Raw genomic sequence first — 24402 nt, forward strand, 5'->3', positions numbered from 1 at the left:
GAAGAATCTGCACTTCCTCTTCCTCTGGAGTTTGTGGAGTTGTTTAGAAGTGACACAGAGGAAGAAGAATTCAATGGATTTAGTGATTTGGGGTAAAACTGATGCTTTGGTAAACTTGTTAGCATGTTCTTTATGCTATAGTTATCTGAATAACTGTTCATATGTTACGTTAACATACCAGACACTTACCACAGTTCTGTCTGTGCCTCATGTAGCTGAAGGTGTTAGCGTTAGCATACGACATGTAGCTGACGGTGTTAGCGTTAGCATACGTACACCTATTCACCATGTTCTCTCATCTGTTATTATTTTAAACTGCATTTATAGATGAAATGTCTGTTCTTGGTCTTAGATTTTATCAAATGTTTTTTTCTTCTCTATTATGCATTATTTTGGCTGATGCGACTTATACTCCGGAAATTACGGTATATTTAGATATACAGTGTTTTAAAAAGGGGAAAGAGGCATAATAGATGAATACAATAACTAAATACAAGTCAAAGAAAATCTACACATGATAAAAACTGATCCCTGAAAGTATGATTTAAACTTAAACTTATTGTATTTCTAACTTCAGTTTCCCCTGATTCAATGCAGGAGATTCAACTAAATATGTCAGTCCTTGTGGTGCGAGTTCAGAGGAGCTTGATTGACAGGTGTATTAGCCAATCAGGGACGTGTATTGTCCGTCCGTCTCGAAACAAAAAAAGCTGCTTACGAGGCAAAAATAAAAGGGAAAAACATGCACTGAGCACTGTTAATCTGAGAAAAGTTTGATTTGGCTCTAAATTATAAACGAGCAGTGAAATAAACAAATGTGATTGCACGCTTCTGTATGAGTTTGGCTCCATGCGCGACAGTGGTGATCAGACTGAGTTATATCCCTCTGTTTAAAGAAATACAGAGGGACATAACCCTCCACATGTCAGAGAAAGAATGTTCCACACTACGGCATTTAACTCATCTTTTTATATTTTAAATTAACGTGAAACAACACAACTCAAAAATAACACAAAATTAATTATAAATAAATGATTCATAATAATAAATAAATACATAAATAATAAATAAATAAACAAAGAATAAAAAAACATATAAATAATTCATAATAATACACATTTGGATTGTTTTATTAATAATAATATATAAATACATAATAAAAATAATAATTAATACATAATAAATACATAATAATAATAAACATATACAATAAATAAATAAATGGGTAATAAATAAAAATAATACATAAATATATGATAAATAAATGCAAAGGCTGTCGTAGAGAACACAAGTTACGTGAAGGAATATAATGTGAAAATAAGGGACTTGGGCATTTAACTTTACTATCTCTCGTTTATTCACTCATAGATCTGACCTATAACTCGGCCTGACGGTGTCTCCGTGCAGATGGACGTGTTTAATGCCAAACCGTGTAACATTCTAGCAACAACATCTCCACAGAAGACACCAGAAAAGTTACACACTGCACCTTTAATCAGTTCTGCTTCGTGCGTCGCCCTGAAGAAAGCGCTCTCAACACGACGATCAATCCAAGTCCTTTTTTTGAAACTCATACAGATGTTAGTTTTTTCCGTTGCCGCGGTTTAAACGGCGCCCACGGGTGGCCGGCGCCGCGGGTGACAGTGACCGGGAGTGATGGCGCTCGGATGAATCACGGAGCGCGGATGTGTTAAATAGTACTCGGACACTGCAGCGTGATAATTTCCCATCCGAGCGTGGACTCTGACAGGCCCGTGCTGACTCGGCGCTCCGGCTCCAAATGGCAGCCGTGCCCTTTTATCTCGCTACATGTTTCACAGCAATTGGACAATCAGGCGCTGCAGCGGAAATCCATAGTATCGATCGGCCTCTGCATCTTCTCTATAATTCTCCGGCAGGAAATCCCGGATGACAAATTATATCTGCACCAGTTTTTGATTGGTGTCTGGACGAGAGCGATCTCCAAGGGCACGCGGCGGCCGGCCCGGGCTTTATTAACTCGGGCTAAGTCGAGGCGTGCTAAGTCGAGGCGTGCTAAGTCGAGGCGTGCTAAGTCGAGGCGTGCTAAGTCGAGCCGCTAAGTTGAGACGCTAAGTCGAGACGCTAAGTCGAGGCGTGCTAAGTCGAGGCGTGCTAAGTCGAGGCGTGCTAAGTCGAGCCGCTAAGTCGAGCCGCTAAGTCGAGACGCTAAGTCGAGGCGTGCTAAGTCGAGGCGTGCTAAGTCGAGGCGTGCTAAGTCGAGCCGCTAAGTCGAGACGCTAAGTCGAGCCGCTAAGTCGAGCCGCTAAGTCGAGCCGTGCTAAGTCGAGCCGCTGAGTCGAGGCGCTAAGTCGAGCCACTAAGTCGAGCCGCTGAGTCGAGACGCTAAGTTGAGCCGCTAAGTCGAGCCGTGCTAAGTCGAGCCACTAAGTCGAGCCGCTGAGTCGAGCCGCTAAGTTGAGTCGCTAAGTCGAGCCGTGTTAAGTCGAGCAGTGCTAAGTCGAGCTGCTAAGTCGAGCCGCTGAGTCAAGCCGCTGAGTCGAGGCGCTAAGTCGAGCCGCTAAGTTGAGCCGCTAAGACGAGCCGTGCTAAGTCGAGCCACTAAGTCGAGCCGCTGAGTCGAGGCGCTAAGTCGAGCCGTGTTAAGTCGAGCAGTGCTAAGTCGAGCCGCTAAGTCGAGCCGCTGAGTCGAGCCACTGAGTCGAGCCGCTAAGTCAAGCCGCGCAGTCAAGACGACCCGCTAAGTCGAGACGCTGAGTCCAGGCGTTATGTCGAGACGCTGAATCGAGCCGCTGAGTTGAGCCGCTAAGTCGAGCCGTGCTAAGTCAAGCCACCCAGTCGAGGCGCTAAGTCGAGCCGCGCAGTCAAGGCGTGCAGTCGAGGTGCTGAGTCGAGATGCTAAGTTGAGCTGCGCAGTGGAGACGCGCAGTGGAGGCGCTGAGTCGAGCTGCTAAGTCCAGCCGCTCTGTCGGACTCACGAGCGACACAAACTCGACCTAGGCGCCCGTGCAGCATCTGCTGGAAATCTGAGAGGAAGCGCCCCCTACAGGTCGGACGACTCATTGAACTAAAACGCAGTTAAATATATTTTGAATTTGGCTAAAAAGTATACAACATTCCTCACAGAATAGCTCATTTTTTAGGTTTAAAATTTCACTTCCTGTTTGTAATTGATGACATAACAGTAGGAAATTACCCAGCAAACACTGGGCCAAAGCTCATCTAATCTAATTGATGAATAAAAATATATGAGAGGATTTTTTTTTGTTGAATTAATGTTTAGAGTCAAAAAGTTGTTTCTTTGTGTAAATTCTGCATAAACTTTGACCGGAATGAGTGTCCCAGTGTGATGTCACTTCCTGTCCCTGGTGTGATGTCACTTCCTGTCATTTTCTACAGATTTTTCAAAGTTTTCTCCACAAATACCTGCTCGATTGGAGTAAAACTATAATTTGTATGTACGACAGGTATAAATACACCAAATAAAGTTAAAATTAGAACATTGTAATAACCTGTCATAGGCACTTTAAAGGGCGGTAGTAGTTTTCTGGATGATGTTTTGCCCGACATGAAATTCTGAAATCCCACCGGAGACAAGCGAGCGATTTTGTTCTTTTTTTCACTAATAACGCACTAAGAACAAATGTTATCTTTCATAGTGACTTTGTAAAAACATCATATTCCAAATAAAGCTTTAAATAAAGTGACTGAAGGCTTCTAGTGAGACAATACAAATAAAGTTCATTATTGAAGAAAATCACAAATTGTATTCTTTATTTTGAAATGTTCTTCTTTTGTGTGTTTTAGAGTCGGTTTAGTCCATATAACGATGACGACGATCAAACTATACTTAATATTTACATGATTAGTCGATGAATTGGCCTAGAAAGTCAAAAGTTCCATTCAAAAATCACATTAATATTGATATCACACGTCAAATTTCCAATATCGTCTGCCTCCCAAAACCAAACCTCGTCCTTTCAACCCTAAAAATCAGAGCGTTCACTCAGCCAGGTTTGACTCTCCACGTCGTCTTCTTCTCTGGACTGAGGCGGGCAGAGCTGAAGGCGGAGCTGAAGGTGACTTTGGGAAAACCCACACAAAGGGAAACGCCTCCACGTCGTCTGTGGAACTTCCTCGCATTTCCACTCGGACACAAAGTCATGGCTGAATATCATTGGACTTTACTGCACGCGCATCGCTCCGTTTTACAAGTCCGGCCCAAGCGGTCACCGCCGTTTTACTGCTGCGACGTTAAGTTTAGACACTTTACGGTTGTTTATGCGGTCGTGACGTCTGGAATGACACGAGGCACGAGTTTGGAACGACACAAGGCACGAGTGAATATACTGGAGATGTCACAAAGAATTAAATACAAAACAACATAAACTAGAATAAATAAATGTAATAAATGTAATACATTTGATACATTCAATAAATGTAATACATTTAATACATTATAAATTGAATAAATTAATTGAATAAATCCTAGAAGCTTTTTGAAATGATTGGCTTGTCTCAGAATGTTGTTTTAAATGTCGCTGGAGCGTTCGTTTGCAGTTTATTTCAGCCGTTTTCAATTGTATTATTTAACATGTAAAACACACAAAAGTCACATTGTTCCACTTTGTTGTAAAGTGCATTTTAAATAAAGTTGCATTTTAAGGTGGTTGTTTTTAAAAAAAAATCTGTCTCGTTTTTGTTCCTTGTTATTTTTTTTTTATTTTTTTACTTAAAGGGAAAACTATAACCTCCTTGTGCTTATTACTTGCCCTTTTGAATTGTCAAATCTAAATCGAGCTCTGCTGTAGCTCACTGTGTTCCCTCTGTAGCTCACTGTGTTCCCTCTGTAGCTCACTGTGTTCCCTCTGTAGCTCACAGTGTTCCCTCTGTGTTCCCTCTGTAGCTCACTGTGTTCCCTCTGTAGCTCACAGTGTTCCCTCTGTAGTTCACTGTGTTCCCTCTGTGTTCCCTCTGTAGCTCACTGTGTTCCCTCTGTAGCTCACTGTGTTCCCTCTGTAGCTCACAGTGTTCCCTCTGTAGCTCACTGTGTTCCCTCTGTAGCTCACTGTGTTCCCTCTGTAGTTCACTGTGTTCCCTCTGTAGCTCACAGTGTTCCCTCTGTGTTCCCTCTGTAGCTCACAGTGTTCCCTCTGTAGTTCACTGTGTTCCCTCTGTGTTCCCTCTGTAGCTCACAGTGTTCCCTCTGTAGTTCACTGTGTTCCCTCTGTGTTCCCTCTGTAGCTCACTGTGTTCCCTCTGTAGCTCACAGTGTTCCCTCTGTAGTTCACTGTGTTCCCTCTGTGTTCCCTCTGTAGCTCACTGTGTTCCCTCTGTAGTTCACTGTGTTCCCTCTGTAGCTCACAGTGTTCCCTCTGTGTTCCCTCTGTAGCTCACAGTGTTCCCTCTGTAGTTCACTGTGTTCCCTCTGTGTTCCCTCTGTAGCTCACAGTGTTCCCTCTGTAGTTCACTGTGTTCCCTCTGTGTTCCCTCTGTAGCTCACTGTGTTCCCTCTGTAGCTCACAGTGTTCCCTCTGTAGTTCACTGTGTTCCCTCTGTGTTCCCTCTGTAGCTCACTGTGTTCCCTCTGTAGTTCACTGTGTTCCCTCTGTGTTCCCTCTGTAGCTCACAGTGTTCCCTCTGTGTTCCCTCTGTAGCTCACAGTGTTCCCTCTGTAGCTCACTGTGTTCCCTCTGTAGCTCACAGTGTTCCCTCTGTGCAGGGCCGGCCCAAGCCTTCATGGGGCCCTAAGCGAAAACATTTTTGGGGGCCCCTCACCACGTCATCAGAATCAGTTTTATTGCCATTGTCAGTGAACAATTCACATATGGGAACTTTCTTCAACGCAAACAAAGCACCAAAACTCCAGGGCATCCGTTTGCCAGTTAGTTTATTCTCAACACCTCACAAGCTCAAATATTGCTAACTTAAATCCCACAATGCAACTTGGTATTCCGCTGACATCACCTCTACTCCCTGTACAAATAACACACATCCCAGATACGTTTTTGGGCGTATTTGTGGGCGTTAAGGGTCTACAGCCACATTAGCACATTAGTTTAAATTAATGAACAGGGGGGTCTGGGGGGCCCTCCCCCAGAGATTTTCAGACCTTTTTTGGGTCTTCTGCTGCATTTTAATGTGGTCTAGCCGGCTAAAGTAAGAGTAAAATGTTGAGGTTGTAATGCTATAAAATGATGATGTGATGAAACTGCGCCAGGAGAATATGACTAAAGCCAGTTATTAATACATTAGTGTACTTAATTACTCAATACAATATTGGCTATGAAAAATAATTATGGTCAAATTGATTCATTTTAACTGAAAATGTAAAAGTAATAGTTATCCTTACAAATTTATCTTTTACTGCTCCCAACTGTTCCTTCTTGCTAAAGTGACAAAACAAGTTATATTAAATTAAACAAATGGCATAAGCATTGCCTGATTAACAATTAACACTGATAAAACAGTGCAAACATGTTATTCCCAGAGAATGAACAGAACGAGAAGTGAAGGTCCAAACCTGGCTATTGTGAAGCGACTGCGTTTCTGCAACTTTGCCACTTTTATATAAAAATATATAGTATTATTCTATAACAGACGTAATCATAATATGTCTAGTTATTTTTCACTATCAATTTATTATAATTTATAACAAATAGTCTAAAGATGCTTTTTAAATAAATTGAAATGTTTTATTGCTCTATTAAAAGTTAATTACAATATAAATGTTTGTTCTGATCAGAACGTCACACACTCGACTCCTGCGTGAAATAATGCTGCGATGTGATTGGCTGATGGACCTTACATGCATAAACCTTTACGTTCCTCTCATTGCACTTTAAGAAGTCAAAGTAAAACAGACATCACGAGTCACGATTGATCTCACACATGGTGATGTGAGAGAGAGGGACACAAACTCAAACCCGCTCATCTCTGACTGAGGCTGCACAGGGGCCCGGGACAGGGGCCCGGGACAGGGGCCCGGGACAGGGGCCAGGGGCCCGGGACAGGGGCCCGGGACAGGGGACAGGGGCCCGGGACAGGGGCCGCACACTGTTCACTCCAAAGTCTCACGTCAGAGGTTCTGGACGAGACGGCGCTCGTCCGGACCGGATCTCCGCCTCTTAGTGACCCGGGGCACAGACGCCCCTCACCGGCCTCACCTGCAGCTAACACTACGGGGCTGGTGTAAATGTGAAGCTTATTATCTTTCATTCAGACATATTATTGTGCGCGGGGCAGAGCTCTCGTCGCCTCCAGCCTGAGCGAACTAACGTGACAGAATCGTGTTGTTTCAAACAGCAGCATTAACCGTCTCTTTGTAAGAGAAGTTCAATACCTGGAGAGTGTTGTTGAGTTTGCAGTTTCTTTACATCGTCGGCATCGGGGGGATATATTCCTCTGGACATGAGGACCATGTTCTGTTGTGTTTATGTTTTGCTCTCGAGCTCCTCGCGCACAATGAAGTTGACCAATCAGCGCAGGTTTGGTGTCTCGGTTGCCAGATTGTCATTACAAATAAATGCGGTTTGTGCGTTATAATGTTACCGCTGTGTGCGCTGCCGCGCCAGCAGCGCTACTACACTAGTGGCGCACGCTGCGCTTGCACTTCGCATACGACGGGTTGCCAGATTGGGGGCCCTATTAAAGCCTCGGGGCCCTACGCGACTGCTTAGTTCGCTTATAGGCTAGGCCGGCCCTGCCTCTGTGTTCCCTCTGTAGCTCACAGTGTTCCCTCTGTAGTTCACTGTGTTCCCTCTGTAGCTCACTGTGTTCCCTCTGTAGCTCACTGTGTTCCCTCTGTAGCTCACTGTGTTCCCTCTGTAGCTCACTGTGTTCCCTCTGTAGCTCACTGTGTTCCCTCTGTAGCTCACTGTGTTCCCTCTGTAGCTCACTGTGTTCCCTCTGTAGCTCACTGTGTTCCCTCTGTAGCTCACTGTGTTCCCTCTGTAGCTCACAGTGTTCCCTCTGTAGCTCACTGTGTTCCCTCTGTAGCTCACTGTGTTCCCTCTGTAGCTCACTGTGTTCCCTCTGTAGCTCACTGTGTTCCCTCTGTAGCTCACAGTGTTCCCTCTGTAGCTCACTGTGTTCCCTCTGTAGCTCACTGTGTTCCCTCTGTAGCTCACAGTGTTCCCTCTGTAGCTCACTGTGTTCCCTCTGTGCAGAGCTCGTTAGACTAATGTTTGTTCTCCCAGTGTCCGGCAGGGAACAGCAGTCTAATCCCCGAGCTCAGTACCAGCTTCTCCTGACCAGATCCTGACCAGATTGTGACTAAGAAGACTACATATATAGGGTCAATAAGATTTACCTCACCCTGACTTTCAAAATTTCACATGAGGAGAACACTCCTTCACATGTAGAACACTCCTTCACATGAGGAGAACACTCCTTCACATGTAGAACACTCCTTCACATGAGGAGAACACTCCTTCACATGAGGAGAACACTCCTTCACATGGAGAACACTCCATCACATGGAGAACACTCATTCACATGTAGAACACTCATTCACATGTAGAACACTCCTTCACATGAGGAGAACACTCCTTCACATGTAGAACACTCATTCACATGAGGAGAACACTCCTTCACATGGAGAACACTCCTTCACATGTAGAACACTCCTTCACATGTAGAACACTCCTTCACATGAGGAGAACACTCCTTCACATGTAGAACACTCCTTCACATGAGGAGAACACTCCTTCACATGTAGAACACTCCTTCACATGAGGAGAACACTCCTTCACATGTAGAACACTCCTTCACATGAGGAGAACACTCCTTCACATGTAGAACACTCCTTCACATGAGGAGAACACTCCTTCACATGGAGAACACTCCTTCACATGTAGAACACTCCTTCACATGTAGAACACTCCTTCACATGAGGAGAACACTCCTTCACATGTAGAACACTCCTTCACATGAGGAGAACACTCCTTCACATGGAGAACACTCCTTCACATGTAGAACACTCCTTCACATGTAGAACACTCCTTCACATGGAGAACACTCCTTCACATGAGGAGAACACTCCTTCACATGTAGAACACTCCTTCACATGGACAACACTCCTTCACATGAGGAGAACACTCCTTCACATGTAGAACACTCCTTCACATGAGGAGAACACTCCTTCACATGAGGAGAACACTCCTTCACATGTAGAACACTCCTTCACATGGACAACACTCCTTCACATGAGGAGAACACTCCTTCACATGGAGAACACTCCTTCACATGTAGAACACTCCTTCACATGGAGAACACTCGTATAATCCCTAGAGAGGAGTCGGCTTGGATGTGGTAAATCCAGAGAAGGCGGAGGAAGTGTCTCTTTTATTATTGTGGGCGTCTAATGTTGACCATAATCCCGGCTGTGACGGGCGAGTGGAGCTAAAGAGGGGCCAGAGGGGCCAGAGGGGCCAGAGGGGCCCCTGCACTGTAAAAAGAATGCTCCTGGCATAGTTTAAATAGAGGTTAATTTTACATATTTTGACTATTAATGATTTGAGGACTTTATATAACTGTGACGTGTCAACATTTTAGTGTTCATTTTAAGTAGATAAACATAAAATCTAAAGAGTTGTTTTGGACATAAAATATAATAAATTATAAAACATAAAATTAATAGTTGGCAAAAAGATGACATAGTAACTTAAAGGACAATTATTATGCATTATTTGTTACGTTATTGTCCTTTAAACAGTTTTACATATTGTGCGTCCTTTAAGAAACTAAATCTTACATTTTTAGACTTACACAACCCTCTTTCACGACAAACCAATAAAACAGTCGTGTTTGTTCTGCTCAACAAACAAAGCTTTCGACAGGCGTAAAACTCACACAAAATATCAACATTTTCTGGAGCATTAAAGTCAAATCGAGGCCGTGGAAAGTGCCTCGCAGACCCACCCTCGCAGACCCCCCCTCACAGACCCCCCCTCGCAGACCCCCACTCGCAGACCCACCCTCGCAGACCCCCCCTCACAGACCCCCCCTCGCAGACCCCCCCTCGCAGACCCCCCCTCACAGACCCCCACTCGCAGACCCACCCTCGCAGACCCCCCTCACAGACCCACCCTCGCAGACCCCCCCTCACAGACCCCCCCTCACAGACCCCCCCTCGCAGACCCCCCCCGACTCTCCGTCAGACACAGATAATCTGGGCTCTCAGCGCTGGGAGCAGATTACAGGGAGAACATGTCAGTCGTCTCAGCGCTGGATCTGCTCCGCACCACATTTCACGTCCCCATCGATTTGCAGGAGGCTCGTCGGGGCGCTCACACTCCAGTGGGCGCCACGGCAACCGACAACGAGCAGCGTGTATATATATGATCGCCGAGATAAAGACGGAAATATATTTGTAAGTGTCGTCTCAGTACGTGGACTGTGTTGGTGTCGGTGGTGGAAGAATACTTCAGTAAAATTACAGATAAGATATATTAAAAAAATGACTTAATTATGGTTTTTATGTTAATGTTTGAATATAACTTTGAGAGTAAAAAGTATTAATATTTCACAGCGATTTTGAGAGTGTTTTAAGTGTTAAATGTGGTGAATTTGAATAATTTTTTTTATTTCTCTAGTGAATTTTATGTGTGTATTTTTGTTTGCTCAAAGCTTTGACACAGGATTTCACCGTGATTGTGTTAAAATATACTCATATCAGTGAAAATTACTAATGTAGTAAAGTAAAAGTAAAACATTTGCCCTGTAAAAATGACTAAAGTAAAGTACAGATACCTAAAAATGTGACTTAAATTGCCTATGACAGGTTTTTATGATTTTGAAATTTTGACTTTATTTCATGTATTTATACTTGTTGTACATACAAATAATAGTTTTACACCAATCGAGCAGGTATTTGTGGAGAAAATGTTGAAAAATCTGTAGAAAATGACAGGAAGTGACATCACACCAGGGACACTCATTTCAGTCAAAGTTTATGCAGAATTTACACAAAGAAACAACTTTTTTGACTCTAAACATTAATTCAACAAAATAAAGTCGCTTTCATGTATTTTTATTTGTCAGATAAAAAAAAATATTGTGACATTAGATGAGTTTTGGCCCAGTGTTTGCTGGGTAATTTCCTAGAGTGATGTCATCAATTACGAACAGGAAGTGAAATTATAAACTTAAAAAATGTGATATTCTGTGATAACATCTTTAAATACATTCATCTTAACTGTATTTTAGTTCCATGAGTCCTTTGACCTGTAGGGGGCGCTTTAACTACAATGCTTTTTCTTTTGTACTGTGTTACTTTCCACCACTGGTTGTTTTTCTACCCATGTTTTAATTACTCTGTTTAGATTTGTTTTTCAGATGTAAAGTCCAATGGAATTAAAATATATTGTTTCTTAGTTGTTTTTGTAACACATTCAGTTTTGTTTTTCAGACGTAAAATATAAATTAAAATAAGTAGTATTTTCCCAGCATCCTCTTTGCTCCGGACCACACTTTGGGCATGTTGTTGTTTTTACCACAAATTGGTCATATTTTTCCAACTTCACCACGACAACAACAACAACAACAATATAATGGCAGGAAAATAAGGCTAAATGGCCATTTCCTGCTCCTCGTTTAACAGATATATTCAGCACATTGTCATAAGTACGTGAATAATGCTTAACGAGAAAGCAAAGTAACGAGGAACAAAAGTAAAAGTACTGTCAATAATAAAAATGTTTTGGCGTCTGTACTTTACTTTACTTTCTGCTTCACGACATTTTCAACTGTATTTTCCAAGTATTTCTGAGTTTAAGTCTTTGAACAAACAAAATACGACAAAAAAAAGACCAAAAATCTCTTCTGTTGAGCAAAAATCACCCCAAAACATCACTATTAACTTCTGAATACTTTTAAAGTGTACTTGAATACTTTTACACAAGTCGAAAAGGTTTTTTGCTCCTTTTACACAACAAAACTAAGTACCGTATTTTCCGGTCTATAAGTCACATCTTTTTTCATAGTTTTGACCGGTCTGCAACTTATATTTATACTTATATACTTATACTCCGGCGCGATTTATATGTAATATTATTTGTTATTTTCACACTTGCAACAGCATTTCATACTCCAGTGCAACTTATATGTTTTTTTTCTTCTCTATTATGCATTTTTTGGCTGGTGTGACTTATACTCTGGAAAATACGGTACTTCATCCCCCACTGAGCTTAAGTTATGATAATATGTGATCACATTATGTCTAATCTAAAAACACAAGCGCTGATATGACTCTAATTGCTAATATCTGCTAATAATTATGTCAAAACCCTTCAATATCGACATCACAGACCGGAAAGTTCCATATTTATTGGCCTGTAATCTGAAAAACAGCCTAATTAATGGCAGTATTTTGTCTCTGTCTCTGCGGCGTTAGCATGTACATGACAACAGGCGTGTGGGGATCGTGTTTTTGCGGCGCTGCAGATGTGCCGCTCCCTCGCGCTGCTCTGTCGCTGTTCATTTGCCTCGCCGCAGTCAGACCTCGTTTTAGGGGTGATAGTTTCACCCCCCGAAGCTTTGGGTTTGTTAATCAATTACTGCAGACGCCCTTCAGCCAATAACAGCTGACGAGGGCGGACACAGGTGGTTGTCCCGGCGACGGTCGGTTCAGATCTGTGGGGAATGTGTTTATTTGTTTGTTTGTTTGTTTGTTTTCATGCATGTCTTTTTAGTCGGGTAGTAACTGATTAATCATCACTGAATGGTTCAATCGTGACAAGACATCTTGCCCGATGATATTTTTTTCTTCTTCTTTTTTACTTTTTCATCTTCTTTTGTCTTCTTCTTTTTTGATATTTTTATTTTTCTTCTTCATGTTTTTCTTCTTCTTTTTTCTTCTTCTTTATCTTCTTTTTTCAAATTTTTGATCTTCTTTTTCTTCTTTTTCTACTTTTTCCTCTCTTTTCTTTTTCTTCATCTTTTATATATATATATTTTCTTCTTCTTCTTCATCTTTCTTTTTGTCTTTCAGAAAGTAAAATTGCATAAAGTCGGTCACGATCTCGAGGAACAGTCACGGTCTCAATAACAATCGCAAATAATCGTTAAATCGTGATGTTTTTTCTTGCAATAATGCTAACGCTAACACAGGAGGCTAAACATGACTCAAACATACATTAATCTCTCTGAACACTTTTCAATTTCAACTTTCAACGGGTAAACGAGACAGGAAATCGATTGTTAAAATCTCTTCAAAGTAAATTTTTCGCCGTTTGTCTCTGAAAACGCTCACAACGCGTCGCTTGCGTTTGCTGCGTTACGATACGATCTCGCTCCTCAGAGGCTACATCCCTCTCCAACAACAACCGCGTACTAATACTTATACCTATATGCAATATTTCGAATATTTTGAACGCCTTCCAAAGAACAGAACGGCAGGTCACGAGCCGGATCGCCGTCATCAAGTCAAATCCGACACGTAAAAAACACACACGCATCGATTCGGCGTCAAAAACGAGTCGACCGACCGTGAACGCGGCGTTAAAAAGCAGTAATCCGTGCGCGTCCCGTGACAGAAAGCTATCGATAACGCCGTTCCTTCGCGGCTAAATGATTGATGACTTAACGGACACTCCAGAGAACTTTTTTCACGCGAGTTTTTTGAGAATTCTTTGGCGAGTTTTGGCGGCGAGCGACAAAGACCTCCAGGACAACAAAAAAATGGGAAAACAAGAAATCCTCCACTCAAGCGTTTCCGGGGTGATCAATATGCTAACGCGCGGAATGCTAAAATAGCGGCGCGGTGCTCTGACAAAGACGGATAGATTTGCAGCGTCCGTGAAATGTCAGTGATTCAGTGGAGGATGTCACGGCGGATCGCTCGGCTGTGTGATAAGCCCCGCTCGCGCTCGCCACTCCGCGCTCCCGTCTCGTTCTGACAGCGCAGACGGATGACAGCGACCGCCGCCCACCGCCGCCGCTCGCTCCGCCGGGACCAGGTACAGGACGGGGGGAAGGGGGAGGGGGGGGAAAGAAAAACAATTAAAAAATGGATGAGTTGCAATCTCGGAGAAAAGTCAATGCGGAAAGATTCGGGTGGTTAGAGACGGAGAGACGGGGATTTATCAGCGTTTGATGGGATCAGACTGAAGGGGGCGATGTTTGGACACCACGATATTGAGTAATTGTGTGTTTGATGCTCGGGAAAAACTTTGAAACTCTTTTTTTCTCTTTTTTGGTAAAGTTTTCTGAAAACTAGGCTCTGTATTATGTGAAAAGAAGTCTAATGTATTATATATTTACATGACAATACAGTACTTTGATTAATTTGATTACCAGGTACCGTATTTTCAGGACTATAAGTCGCATCTTTTTTCATTGTTTTGGCCGGGGTGCGTCTTATACTTATACACTTATATACAATTAACCCTTTAACCTCATTTATTCTTTTTATTTTTTCAATTTTTTTAATCACGTAAGAACGTTTTAAGAGAGTACAAAAAACAAACGCAACACCAACAAAAAAAATAATGTATAGTTTACTTTATTAACATTATTAGGTATTTTAACACTTAAACCTTTTTTTCTCAATTTCTTTTTTTAAACATACAGCAACAAAAATGTACATAAAACAAACTGTAATAGTAGTAATAGTTAATGAAAAATATATTAATCATATTAAAAAGGACCAGAGAGAACACAAGGAAGAAAAATGCGTAAAGGAATAAAATGAGAAAAAAAAGAATAATTAGAGCATATTAAGTCCAAAATATTTTTTCAGATTTTGTCCATTGTTCTTTTTAAATTTGTCTATTTTCAACTTGAGTCCAGAATTATTCATTGTGCTTTAACTCTTCAATTTTAAGTTACAATTTAAAACTGTAAATCTCACTCCCAGTTAAAGAAAAACGTCCAAACAACTTTTAGCAAATAAATCCAAACTCCTCAAATCGTTTCAACCCATGTATTACTGTTTAACAGTGTATCAACAGGATGTAAAAGTGTGTGTTTCCTGTTTGACGGACAAATAAAAACTCCAGACGGACGTTCACCTCCTCCAGATCCACTGATAAATATTCTGCGTTTTCTTCGTAAAGACGACCGGAAATGTTTTAATTTGACTGTGTTTTCCCTGCAGAATGTGAGCCTTTTGTTTCCCCCTCTGTGTCATGTCCACATTTCCTTTTGCCAGGTGGCGGCGGCAGCAGCTGCTCCCAGACTCCTGCTCTTCATTTGTTCGGGATCAAAAGGTTCGTCCGACAACAAGCGACGGGACGAGCTCTGACCGCATCCACGAGGCGAGGGCTCTGTACAAAACCAACGTCTACTTTAAAACGCTTTACGAGATTTGATTACTGCCACGGGCGATGGAAGACCCCTGCACCCTTCTCCCAATATGTATCTTAAAAGTGCACTGTGTAAATGATCATGACTGAAGAACGTAGGGAATCTTATAAACTGATGCGCTGCTATGGTAATTGGTAGTATTAGTACAGCCTCACAATACTGTACTGTACGTTAAATGTGATTTAATACAAGAATATCAATGATAACTGGTGTTAAAAGTTTGTTAAAATCCCAAAAAATTTCAGCCAAACATTTTCAGCGGGTTAATAAAGGTAATACTCAGCGATTTATCATTAATGTATTAAATTTAAAAGTGTCACAATTGGCTTTTCTGTAGCGATACACGCTTACAGAGATATCGCAGTGTGGAGTACGGCCCAACACAACTGTGTGAGGTATATTTGTGTTCAATCAATTCTGCCAAAAAGTCTAAAATTATATATATTAGTATTTGGAAAAAAACAAAATATCAACTGCTCTGGATTGAGACGTCTACCGAGAACAAAAACATGAACACAAATAAAATGACTCTAAACGCGGTGAGTTGTAATTCTGTGCAGATGTTTTTTGCAGTGCACCGGCTTGGACGGAGGGAGAGAGAGAGGGAGAGAGAGAGGGAGAGAAGAAGAGAGGGAGGAAGAGAAAGAAAGAGGGAGAGCGAAGGAGAGAGAGGGAGAGGAGAAAGGGAGAGAGAGAAAGGGAGAGAGAGATAGATGGAGAGAGAGAGAGGGAGAGAGGTTGTCAGAGGAGTCTCCTTTGGACCTTTTGTGCGGTCAAACAACACACAAGTCCATGAGGGAAACGCACAACAACTGTAGAACAACAACTCTGTCAGACGCAACAACAACTAACCCTAACCCAACTTATTATATCATTTTGTTTGTTATTTTCACTCTGACAACCACAAGAGGGCGCTCTAGGCTCCAAGCGACGCAGAAGAAGAATCTGCACTTCCTCTGGAGTTTGTGGAGTTGTTTAGAAGTGACACAGAGGAAGAAGAATTCAATGGATTTAGTGATTTGGGGTAAAACTGATGCTTTGCTAAACTTGTTAGCATGTTCTTTATGCTATAGTTATCTGAATAACTGTTCATATGTTACGTTAACATACCAGACACTTACCACAGTTCTGTCTGTGCCTCATGTAGCTGAAGGTGTTAGCGTTAGCATACGTCATGTAGCTGAAGGTGTTAGCGTTAGCATACGTCATGTAGCTGAAGGTGTTAGCGTTAGCATACGTCATGTAGCTGAAGGTGTTAGCATTAGCATACGTACACCTATTCACCATGTTCTCTCATCTGTTATTATTTTAAACTGCATTTCAAGATGAAATGTCTGTTCTTGTTCTTGGATTTTATCAAATACATTTCCACAAAAAAATGCGACTTATACTCCAGTGCGACTTATACATGTTTTTTTTCTTCTCTGTTGCATTTTTTGGCTGGTGCAACTTATAGTCTGGAAAATACGGTAAACATATTTATTTCCTTGACTAGTCTGAAATCGACCATATTTTGGCAAATTCTGACATAAATTTGCAGTGAAAGTCACAAAACAGACAAGATAATTCTCTTTTTTTTAAGCAGAAATGACTTAAATCTTATTCCAAAATCTTAAATCCAAATAAATCTGGGAAAATACGACTTGTTCAAGACGGCGACTCGGCATGAAAAATGTGAGAATGGGCGGACGAGACGATTGGGATCACGTCGCGGGGAAGAACACCGGGCGCCGACAGATGACAAATCACCTCCGCCCACTGCATTCTGGGTAACTAATCGCCCGGGTCAAAGTCTGTCCGTGTATTTATAATCCTCGGCGGCGTGAGAGATGGAGGCCGGACTGAGATGCATAACTTTGCGCGCGCTTCGGAGCCCGCGGACGCCCCGGCAGTGATGGAACGCTCGCTGCCGAGAGGTAAACTATTAATAGAGCCGCTCCACCTGAAACTGTCACCGCGGCGATCTCCGGGAGCGGCGTCCGGAGCCGAGTCGGCGTCCGGGAGGCGAGGGCGGGCGTTTTTATGGATCGGCCGGGACTTGCGGAGGCGTCAATCAAAATCATGTTTGTCCGAAGATTTGTTTTGGAGAAGAAATATGAGGCGTTTTGTCGGAAGTGTACGATCCGTGACACGTTTGGGCTTTTGACACAACAACCACAACCACTGGATTCTTGTAGTCGACTAGTTGAGGGCACTAGAGGTTAAAGGGCGTGTAACAGGTTTTTGACTTTATTTGGTGTATTTATACCTGTTGTACGTATGAATTATAATTTTACACCAATCGAGCAGGTATTTGTGGAGAAAACTTTGCAAAAATGTGTAGAAAACATCACATTCCAGTCAAAGTTTATGCAGAATTTATACAACTGTTTTGACTCTAAACATTAATTCAACAAAATAAAGTCGCTCTTATTAACTTTTATTTGTCGAATAAAATAATTGTGACATTAGATGAGTTTTGGCCCAGTGTTTTCTGGGTAATTTCCTACTGTGATGTCATCAATTACAAACAGGAAGTGAAATTATTTAATGAATTCTGGGAGAACGTTTTTCATAATTTTTTAGCAAAATTCTAAAATATATTTATCTTAACTGCATTTTAGTTCAGTGAGTCGTGTGACCTGCAGGGGGCGCTTTAAAGTCCATGTGACGGTTTCTCATGTTTTTATTATTATGGCGTCGTTTGGCGAGTTTGTCCCTGTGGCAAATAATTATCATAGTTTTTAATCAGTTGCAGTTTGTGAAGTTGTTGTTGTTGTTGTTGTTGTTGTTGTTGTTGTTGTTGAGAGAAAGATAGAGTTTTTGATGAAAATCTTCTTCTGCGTTTTATGGCAGTTGACATCCAAGTATTACATCACCGCCAGATGTATTTCTTTAGACTTTATCCTTTGACAAATCTGACGAATAAAAGTTGAAACTGACAGAACACCTCCCCCTCTGTGATGTCATCAAAAAGCGCCATTCCATCAAAAAAGGTAGATACATTTTGCGACCTTTTTACGACAGTTTCAACGATAATTTCACAAAATAAAGGTGATTTCAGGCATTACTATTGTCAAATCATAACTATTGTACGCTTTAAATGGATTTTTGCTCTTGTTTACAATCCAGTTGCATAGCATAAACATCAGGCCACCTGGAGACGAGCACCCAGACCTACAGGATCAGGTTCAGGCGCTATTTCCACCTGAAAACGTGCACTTTTACTTCATAATAACCACATTTAACGGCTCAAAAAGTGAAATCTACAAAATAAAGTGAATTCCAACACCGCGTCTCGTCTCGCCGCGTTTCATATTTAGCGGAGAACTTTTCCGGCGGCGCATAAATGTAAATCAGCCGCGGTAAAGTTATGTCGGGGGGAGGAAGTTAGTCGGTGCTGCCGGAGCCACTTTTGCACAAACGATCATTTATTACCGTACACTATTTTTAAGGGGAAATGGCAGCCTCTCTTTGTCAAGTCTAACCAGGGAATAGCTTTCAGGCGCCGCCGCCGCCATAACTCATCCCGCTGACCTTTGCGGAGGGAATTAGGGCACTTTCCGCCCGGTTCAGGTGCTCGCCGGAGTCTATTAGCATTTTTAAAAAAGCAGACGGAAACCAAACGCAGACGCTAATAGACCTGGTGAACTTTAATGAACGCGGAGGGATAAATCGTGACGAATGAAACTATAGAACAAATACATAAATAGGCGGCGTAATGAGGTGTCGGTTTGTGCCACGTTCATGACAACTTCCTGCGTCTTTTTCACTTGTTTTGACGGTAGATTTCAGATGTTTAAAGAAGGATTTGTGACGAGGAAAAGGGTAAGCGTACTACTCCTAATCATCGCACACACGATAACATATTTAATACTTATGGTGACTAGTCGACTCTGAAAATACTTCATTGGACTAAAGACACTAAAACAAATACGAAAAGACTTTTTATAACAACGACAGCAGCATTATTACATTGAAATGTCAGAAAAGAATAAATGATTTCTATAATGCACCTAAAAATACAATAAATCAGACATGTGGGTGTAATCCCTCATTCACCCAGGAGGGGTCCATTGTAGAAAAAGATTCAGTTGTATCATCTCGACTCTGTTTTTTTATTTTTAAATGATACGTTTCGACTCTCATCCAAGAGTCGTTCTCAATCTGCGAATCAGGAACGGGAACTCAGATATTTATCCGACCCAGATAAAAGGTGTCCTTTAATGGGCTGATAGAAAACAAAGAGGTTTAGTTTCTGGTGAAACCAACAACACCTTTTATCAGAGTAGAATAAATATCCTGGTCCTGGTCTTGATTTGCAGATTGAGAATAACTCTTGGATGAGTCGAAACGTATCGTTTAAAAGATAAAAACAGAGTCCAGATGATACAACTTAATCTTTTTTTTTTATTAAATTAAAATAAACTATATATATATATATATTTTTTTTTAAATTAACGTCTAAATAAACAAATACAAATACATATAAATAACACACTTACCGGTACTTTACAGATATTCTGTATTTTGAATCCTTCAGTCACAATATTTAACCTTTATTTGGTTAATATTGGGTTTAAAATGTCTGCATTAGAAATAACCGTCTTCTTCTCCTACTTCTTCTCCTTCTTTTTCTTCTTCTTCTCCTTCTCCTCCTCCTTCTCCTTTTTCTTCTTCTTCTTCTTCTCCTCCTTCTTCTTCTCCTTCTTCTTCTCCTCCTTCTTCTTCTCCTCCTTCTTCTCCTTCTTCTTCTTCTTATACTCCTTCTTCTTCTTCTCCTTCTTCTTCTCTTTCTCCTTCTTCTTCTCTTTCTCCTCCTTTTTCTTCTTCTCCTCCTTCTTCTTCTTCTCCTTCTTCACCTCCTTCTTCTTCTTTTTCTCCTTCTTCTTCTCTTTCTCCTCCTTCTTCTTCTTCTCCTTCTTCTTTTTCTTCTTCTTCTACTTCTTTTTCTTCTCCTTCTTCTTCTCTTTCTCTTTCTCCTCCTTTTTCTTCTTCTCCTCCTTCTTCTTCTCCTTCTTCTCCTCCTTCTTCTTCTTCTTCTTCTTCTTCAAACGCCTCGAGACGCGCTCAAACCACTAAGTTAATCCTGAGAAATGAAATCGAACTTTATCTCGCCGCTCATTTTGAAACAATAGCGCGATATTAAAGTACGAAACGCAACACAAACACGGAAACAAATTACAGAAAGCCACAGGGAGACGGGCGTATTGCAGCGGAAGCCGAGGACTTCAGACTTCAGACCGTGGTTATTGTGGATGAGGAGGAAATGAAAGCATATTTTAGGACGAGGATGATTGATATTTGTGTGACGACTTTCGAGTGTTTAGAGATGACAGAGTTTCACATCCAGCAATAACTGTCTATGTATTTATTTTTAATTCAACCGCTTATTTTTAAGGCAGCAAAAAGTGACAACGTTAACACTCAAATGAGGACTAAGCACTGAACCACGGATTGTGAGAGGAAAAGGCACATTACGGAGGCGGTTTTCAAAAATTTCATCTTGGATTTAATGCAATAAGATATTATAAAGTCGGTAAAAATGTTTGCAAAAGAAGCTGAACAGACAAAATGTTTCTGTGAGAGAATAAGGAAAGAACAAAAGCTGATCATTTGAACGCAAAGAGTGAGAGTCAAAACCAGGGCAATTCATCTTAAGGCCTGGGGGCCAGATCTGGCACGCCAAGCAATCTAATCTGGGCCAAAACCCATCCCACAAATATTTTTAAAATAGTATTTTTCTTGTTTTCTGGTTTAATTCTAGGTAAGTACTAGTTTAGACTTAGTTCTTATCTCTAAATTTTGCTTTAGACCTGATTTGGACCTGGTTTGGACCTGGTTTAGACCTGATTTGGACCTGGTTTGGACCTGATTTGGACCTGATTTGGATCTGATTTGGACCTGGGTTAGTCTTGGTTCGGACCTGTTTAGTTATACCTATTTAGTCTTGTCCTGGGTTAGTTCTGCTTCTGTTGGAACGGCTAGTTTGCAGATCAATGTTGTTTTTATTAATATTCCATTTTCTTTATAATAATTAAAACAACTCTAGCGTTGGGGATATTTTGTGCAAGAGGGGTGACAGGTCCTATGAGACCATGGCCCCCCGAGAAAACTGGCCCTCAGGAAAATTTTGTTGACTTGTCCTGGTATACACTATCACCATCGTAACCATGACAACAGCCCGCTCCGTTATTGCGTCCAAGGGCAAATCCCTGACAAAAGCCGGGCCGATGCTGTGCAGAGGTCGTGGAATTGTCATGTCGTTCCAAATGACTCCCAAACCCGCGCTGCCCGATCGAATCCCACGCGAGCGGAACCCGAGCTCGCGGCGGGAGCGTGACGGATACGGCGACGGATACGGCGACGGATACGGCGACGGATACGGCGACGGATACGGCGACCCGCTCGCGCCGTACGAGGGACGTGAGCCAGAGGAGGCACGACGGCCTTTATTCACCCAGGTAGGTCGATGGAGAACTGATTCATACTTAAAGGTGACGGCGACAACAGCAGCAGCACAAAGGCTCGAGGGGGTAACAAAGGAGATGGGGGAAAACAAGAGACATCCCAAAACAGCGACGGCTCAAAACGGTCAAGATAAAAGTTAAATTTTCGTCCGAGGTTTGTCAAATTTGTCCATTTGTTCAGATATGTCTGTAGCCACGATACTATCTTTTCATACCTCTAAACTCTCAAAACGTCATAGAAACTGCTATCTTTGGGTCGGGTTTACTGCCCTGAGCGGCGTTTTACCACACACGCTCTGTTTTCATGCTCAGACCCGACGACAAACGACCCAAACGTCTGAAACGTCTGAAATCCCTGCGACCGCACGATCAGCGCTAGCAGTAGCTCGTAACAGCCCGTAATTTACGACATAGACGCACAGAGTCGCAATTCTTTGGTCGAAATCGGCCCGAAAATCGCCCGCCGTATGCCCAACTTCAGCCTGCGGCGTTATGTGTAAAGTTGTCCGTCAATTCCAAACCCTACGAGGAGCTGAGAAACTTGCTGACTGTGCGTGTCTGTGTGCGCGTGTGTGATGATATTGGCACTTAGCATACAAATCGATCCTCGCTAACTGTAAATGCTTCAAACTTTTTTATCTTGATCAATATCGCGCGACACCGTAGAAACGCTCGCGGCCCTAAAGTGGCGTATCGTACCTCGGTCCGAAACGCCGGGCGGTTCGAGTTACCACTTTGCCCCTGATCAAAAGCATTCGTCTAAAAAGGGACGATATTTGAGTGCTAATATCATCTTTGTGCGGCCATTACTAATTCATCTTAATGTTGGCTCTGTGGAGGGGACAGAACCGTGTCACCTCCACGTCCGCCGCCGCTAAAGCGAATGGCGGGATTGGATTTCATGTCGGCCCCCCCCCCATATTTACTGGAAAAGCAGGTCCGGGAGATAACGGGAAAGGTGATATTTACAGGGGAGAGCAGGTGGGACAAAGATGGCGGGTCGAGGGACAGAAAGGCTAAAGTCTGGTCTGCAGAAGGTGTCGTGAACACTAGAGGAACAAGCGAGACGTTTCAGCTCTGTACCTGTCTCTGGGTGGATGTGTGCCTCTCTTGATCCCGATATTACAGCTGAGACTGAGGATGAATGAGCCGAAACTCAGATGTAACATGGGATGAATTGGCAAATGTTGTGATTCGTCTGAGGGTTTGTAGGGCGGGGAATCACAGGGGCCCTCACGATTCCACGTACGGCTCACAATATGATATTATCACGATTTTGCGATACATGCGATAATTGATATATTAGTCATAATATTATTTTTTTAAATGTATTTATTTTATTTATTTTATTTATTTTATTTATTTTATTTATTTTATTTATTTTATTTATTTTATTTATTTTATTTATTTTATTTATTCAATTGTGTTTAATTTCTAAATAAAACACACCCATTTTAATAATAAGTCAAAATGTCAAATGTTAACTTGTAAACAAGTTTCCTTTCTCCAAAGGAGCAACAGAATTGCAATAAATAAATAAATGGATGAATAAATAAATAAATAACTTTTTGACGTTTTTTAAAAGAGTAAAAATCCGGCAGATCCCCTTTAATCTGCTCAGGTTCTGGACAGGCTCATGTTCAGCTCAAAACCGTGTATATTTTATGTAATGTTTTATCCATGTTGTTGGTTTGACATATTTCTCGGGCGCTGGGGTTGAAAAACTGCAGCTCGACTTTTGGACAGTTTTTAAAAAAAGCGTATTACCTGTATTTGGGGACAGTCAGCACGAGCGCGTGAAACTGCAGCAGGAGCAGCTCGACCGCATCGACGCGGCCCTGCTCGTGCAACGGTCAGCACGGTCAACACGGTCAGCACGGTCAACACGGTCAACACGGTCAGCTGAAGCAAAAACACTCACAGCCGCCGGTCAGAACCACTCACAGTCGAGATGGTTCCGTTTCACATGATGGTCACGCAATTTGTCTTCAGGAAACGAAACAGAGCTAGAAAAATCCCAAATATTGAAGCTGGTTTCTTAGTTAAAGCGCCCCCTACAGGTCAAACGACTCATTGAACTAAAATGCAGTCAAGTTCTATTAAAATTGTTGCTAAAAATGATAAGAATGTCGTCGCAGAATAGCGCATTTTTTAGGTTTATAATTTCACTTCCTGTTTGTAATTGATGACATCACACTAGGACTCATCATCCAATTTGTTTTATTTGACAAATGAAAATATATGAGAGCGACTTTATTTTGTTGATTTAATGTTTAGAGTCAAAAGAGTTGTTTCTTTGTGTAAATTCTGCATAAACTTTGACTGGAATGAGCGTCCCTGGTGTGATGTCACTTCCTGTCCCTGGTGTGATGTCACTTCCTGTCCCTGGTGTGACGTTACTTCCTGTTCCTGGTGCGATGTCACTTCCTGTCATTTTATACAGATTTTTCAACGTTTTCTCCACAAATACCTGCTCGATTGGTGTAAAACTGTGATGTATATTTACAGCAGGTATGAATACACTAAATAAAGTCAAAATTATACAATCGTAAAAACTTGTCATAGGCACTTTATTCTGCCAACATTTTATTAAATCTCACCAAAAGATCAAACTGTATTTTGAGGTGTTTTTTAACAGATAAACAATAATAATTGAGTTGAGCCTTTC

The 24402-nt window shown here is 41.8% G+C and overlaps 1 long non-coding RNA gene across 1 annotated transcript in view; it reads right to left on the bottom strand.

Moving 5' to 3' along the window:
* Nucleotides 1-20276, bottom strand: part of LOC140362691 (uncharacterized) — a 573302-nt gene extending 553026 nt beyond the window's left edge. Inside the window, exon 1 of the long non-coding RNA XR_011927117.1 lies at nt 19885-20276. This is a non-coding gene — a long non-coding RNA (uncharacterized lncRNA). The remainder of the gene's footprint in view (nt 1-19884) is intronic.
* Between the last annotated feature and the right edge of the window lie 4126 nt (nt 20277-24402).

Source organism: Eucyclogobius newberryi, unplaced genomic scaffold (genome assembly GCF_026437365.1).
Source record: "Eucyclogobius newberryi isolate DKJ021-1_F unplaced genomic scaffold, fEucNew1.0.hap1 SCAF_17, whole genome shotgun sequence".
Taxonomy (NCBI): domain Eukaryota; kingdom Metazoa; phylum Chordata; class Actinopteri; order Gobiiformes; family Gobiidae; genus Eucyclogobius; species Eucyclogobius newberryi.